Raw genomic sequence first — 4,958 nt, forward strand, 5'->3', positions numbered from 1 at the left:
CATGTTAATGTAAACTACCTGACACTTACCCGCATTCGGAGCTCTCCAGGGGCGTTTGCAGATCTGCCGCGTAGTGTGTCTGATGCCGCCGCATTCTACCGTAGCGAGGAGGGGAGCTCAACGGAGAAGGTCTTCTGGTCTCAGTACGCTGAGGCCAGCCATCCGGTGCCCCCAAGCGACCAGCTGAAGCAGCTGGTCGAACTCCACAAGGTAGCTGAGGAGGCCATGAAGGGCCTTATAGTCCGGCTGTGGCCTGGACAGGCCATGCCTAGGAGCTACTTCGGCCTCGTGCGGCGGCTAGTGGATGTGTGCCCCTGGGTGGAGGTCATCAAGCGCTCCGCTTGTATTGAAGGTGCTCGGCGGGCCCTTGCCCGCACAAAGGTGCACTAGGGGAGGCTGGATGCGGAGAAACTTCTTACTAATCCGCCGCCACCGGGCAAGGAGTATCGTACACCCGAAATGTATTATAAAACCATCCTGAAGGGGGCCCGCGATATTGCGGATGAATGCCCTAGAGATGTAATTTTTGAGTAAACTCGCTATGTATTATCCTGTGCGCTGAAACTTTGTTCATGTGCGCTTTGAGCAACGCTTGTTTAATTTAAAATATTACCTTCTGTGCGGCCGTTTATAAAATCTGAGAGATGGCAAGTCGTTGGCTTCAGCCCCCAAGCCGCAAGTGCTGGGGTGTTCGGGATAACTTGAGCACTCTTGTTCCCACTTTTGGGTCCATCTAGGGAGGCGCTCAACACAACGAACAAGGCAACCGGACTTATAATGCTTGAACACTCTCACTTAGCCATAGAATTCTATAATTTTAAATTTTGGCGAAGCCCCTAGTATTCGGAAGACCGAATTCGGGGCGCTATCCACGCCTTCGTCGGACATTATCCGGAACTTCGCTCGAAGCGGCGTGGGTCTTTAAGGACCCGAAAAAACCTCTCGAACAACGACCGGTCTCTCGCCTTATCATGCCGGTCAGTTTTAGCTTTCTCCACTGAGGCGCTCGCCCGGCTCAACCGGGGTGCAATCACAGTGGTTCTCCCAGTGCCACCTTAGCCGACGGAACGGAACGTAAGGCACCAAAACGTGGGAGCCAGGCAAACCCAACTATTGACCCAAGACATGATTCGGAGCCGATTCATATAATGCTATAAGTTCGGGGTGCCGTACTTGTGAAAGTGTTCGGACTTATCACACCATAATGTCGGAAACATGAGCCCCTGGTGTATTAGGCCGTATCAAAATATACGGGTGCAAGATGTCATGTAATGAACATATATATGTAATAAAAAGCAAAAAGGTGCTGCATCATTTATTAAAGGAAATCTGCTATGAGTGCGGACTGATACAAATAGTGCGGTAAGCAAGGGTTTTGGACTAGTTGAACATGTCCCCCCTCCAGGGATGGGCTGCGGACTTGGTCTATATAATCAAATTTAATGCTCGTAATTGAGACCACCTGAGTGTTCGTCGCCGCATTTTTTACTCCCCGGCTGTTGCATCATGAGTTCGGCGGGTTCACCGCCGGACAGGGCCTCTGGCTAACGGAGTCCTGTGTACATAAAGAAGGAAAACAATAATAAGAAAGAGTGGCACACTTGCGAGCCCCTGGTGTGGTCGAGCCGCACTCTGGGTCCATTGTGGTCGTACCCCTTCCCCTGCGCCCATGGTATCTCCAAAGCGTAATGATGTACGCGGAGGGTTGTTCTTGCAATCATGCGAGAGCGGGGGTTAGGGCCGCATTGCTACGCGTGCTCGGATTGTGCCAGGTGGTCTTGGTTGGTGTTGCTTCGAGCGCGTTTGGCTGTATCCGGCCGTTTAACGGCCGGACTCGAAAATTGCCTTAAGAGGCTGCTCTGTACTTCTGCCGCGAGAGCCGCTGTGTGTTCCTCCGTTCGGAGGGAGCGTTCCGTATTTCGGTTGACCGTGATGACTCCAGGAGGGCCTGGCATCTTGAGCTTGAGGTATGCATAATGCGGCACCGCGTTGAATTTTGCAAACGCGGTTCGTCCGAGCAGAGCGTGATAGCCGCTGCGGAATGGGACTATGTCGAAGATTAATTCCTCGCTCCGGAAATTATCCGGGGATCCGAAGACCACTTCCAGTGTGACTGAGCCTGTACAATTGGCCTCCACACCTGGTATGACGCCTTTAAAGGTTGTCTTTGTAGGTTTAATCCTTGAGGGGTCTATGCCCATCTTGCGCACTGTATCCTGATAAAGCAGTTTCAGGCTACTGCCGCCGTCCATCAGGACTCTCGTGAGGTGAAATCCATCGACGATTGGGTCTAAAACCAATGCGGCGAATCCGCCATGGCGGATGCTGGTCGGATGGTCTCTTCGATCGAAAGTGATCGGACAAGAGGACCATGGATTGAACTTCGGGGCGACTGGCTCCATCGCGTATACGTCCCGTAGTGCACGCTTCCGCTCCCTCCTGGGTATATGGGTTGCGTAGATCATGTTCACCATCCGCACTTGTGGGGGGAAACCCTTCTGTCCTTTATTGTTCGGCGGTCGGGTCTCTTCCTCGTCGTCGCTGTTTAGCCCCTTGTCGTTGTTTTCGGCAATTAACTTGCCTACCTGCTTGAACACCCAGCAATCTCTGTTGGTGTGATTAGCTGGCTTTTCAGGGGTGCCATGTATCTGGCATAAGCGGTCGAGTATTCGGTCCAAATTGGACGGACCCGGAGTGGTTCTTTTGAATGGCTTCTTCCGCTGACCGGGTTTAGAGCCTCGGAATCCGGCGTTGACTGCCGTATCCTCCTTGTCGTCGCCGTTAATGCGGCGTTTATTTTTGCTTCGGCGCGACCTGCCATTGTGGTCCTTAGTATCCGGACTGCCAGAATTTTTACTGAGGTTGTTGCTGCGAGCTAGCCAGCTATCCTCTCCCACACAAAAGCGGGTCATTAATAATGTGGGGGCTGCCATTGATTTCGGCTTTTCCTGTCGCAGGTGCCGAGCTAGCCACTCGTCGCGGATGTTATGTTTGAAGGCTGCGAGGGCCTCTGCATCCGGACAGTCGACGATTTGGTTTTTCTTTGTCAAGAACCGTGTCCAGAATTGTCTAGCCGATTCGTCTGGCTGCTGAATTATGTGGCTTAGGTCATCGGCGTCTGGTGGCCGCACATACGTGCCCTGGAAGTTGTCCAGGAATGCAGCTTCCAGGTCTTCCCAACACCCAATTGACTCTACGGGCAAGGTGTTAAGCCAATGCCGAGCTGGTCCTTTAAGCTTGAGTGGGAGACACTTGATGGCATGGAGATCGTCGCCGCGGGCCATATGGATGTGAAGGAGATAATCTTCGATCCAAACCGCGGGGTCTGTTGTTCCATCGTAGGATTCAATGTTTACGGGTTTAAACCCTTCAGGGATTTGATGATCCATTACTTCGTCAGTGAAGCATAGTGGGTGTGCGGCGCCTCTATATTGGGCAGTATCACGACGTAGCTCGAGAGAGCGTTGTCTGCTATGTTCGGCCTAGCCGGGGTTATTGTATCCGGCGCGACGATATTCGTCATGGGTCGTGGGGCGCCCACGTGATCCGTAGATGGATCTGGATTGCCTTGCTTTGTCCTCCAATACATCTCGCAAGTCCGGCGCGTTCCCTCTTGGCTTCGTACTTTTGGAGCGATGCCGGGGTACGGTCTTGGTGGAGGGTCTGGATGCCTCTCTGTCGCGACCACGGGGTGGTTGGTCGGTCGTATCGTGCGCTGGTGATGAAGGTATGTATGCTTATTCCTCTAATCGGGGGAGCAACTTGCGTCTTGGGTAGCTTTTGGAGGGGCGTTCGAGTTTATACTCTTCGGCCGCGAGGACCTCGGTCCATCGATCGGCCAGCAGGTCCTGATCAGCTTGAAGCTGCTGCTGCTTTTTCTTTAGGCTATTTGCCGTGGCGATAAGCCTGCGTTTGAAACGCTCTTGTTCGACGGGATCCTCGGGCACGACGAATTCGTCGTCGTTGAGGCTTGCCTCGTCTTCGGAGGGAGGTATATAGTTATAGTCCTCGGCCTCTTCGTCTGCCGCCCTCTCGCGAGGGCTTGCTTCTGCATCCTCCTGCGCTGAGTCTTGCTGGAGGGGATTATCTTCGGCACTCTCTGGGGTGTTATTATCTCCTGTGCCGGAATCTCCATTCTTGTTGTGGCGGGATTTAGAGCGGCGCCGCTGACGCCGGCGCTTGGGCTGTTTCTTTAGAAAATCTGCCTCCGTTGCTTCTTCGCGGTCCCCATCTTTTGGGGTATCCACCATGTATATGTCGTATGACGAGGTGGTCTTCCAGTGCCCTGTAGGCGCTGGTTCCTGTTCGTCTCCGGCATCATCGTCCATAGCGTCGATGTCTTCGGAGTCGTAGTCTAGCATGTCGGTTAGATCGTCGACAGTGGCTACAAAGTGGGTGGTGGGTGGGCTCTGAATTTCTTCGTCGTCCGTATCCCAACCATCCTGGCCATAATCCGGCCAGGACTCTCCGGATAGCGAGAGATGCTTTAGCGAATTTAGGATGTCGCCAAAGGGCGAGTGTTGGAAGATGTCCGCAGCGGTGAATTCCATAACCGGCGCCCAATCAGATTCGATTGGCAGGGGCGTGGGAGGTCCGAAGTTCGGCAAGGAGTCCGGCACCTCAGAGTCACGAGCTTCGCGAGGGGTAAGGTTAGTTTTCGGCTCCATCGCCATAGAAGTTGCAGCCCCCGAGGCGGTGTCCATCCACCGGTCCTCAATCTGGGCGATCGGCTCCGGACTAAGGACCGGAGCGGGTTCTTGTGCGGCCACCAAGGCACTGTTCGGCGGCAGAGCTAGATCATGGCCGTCGTAATAGTGTGGCGCGCTTGGCTGTGGCTCAGGCCCGTCGAAGATCAAGTCCCCGCGGACGTTGGCCGTGAAGTTTAGGCTTCCGAATCTGACCTGATGGCCAGGGGCGTAGCTTTCGATCTGCTCCGGATGGCCAAGTGAATTAGCCCG

This window comes from Triticum dicoccoides, chromosome 7B, assembly GCF_002162155.2.
Source record: "Triticum dicoccoides isolate Atlit2015 ecotype Zavitan chromosome 7B, WEW_v2.0, whole genome shotgun sequence".
NCBI classification, from domain to species: domain Eukaryota; kingdom Viridiplantae; phylum Streptophyta; class Magnoliopsida; order Poales; family Poaceae; genus Triticum; species Triticum dicoccoides.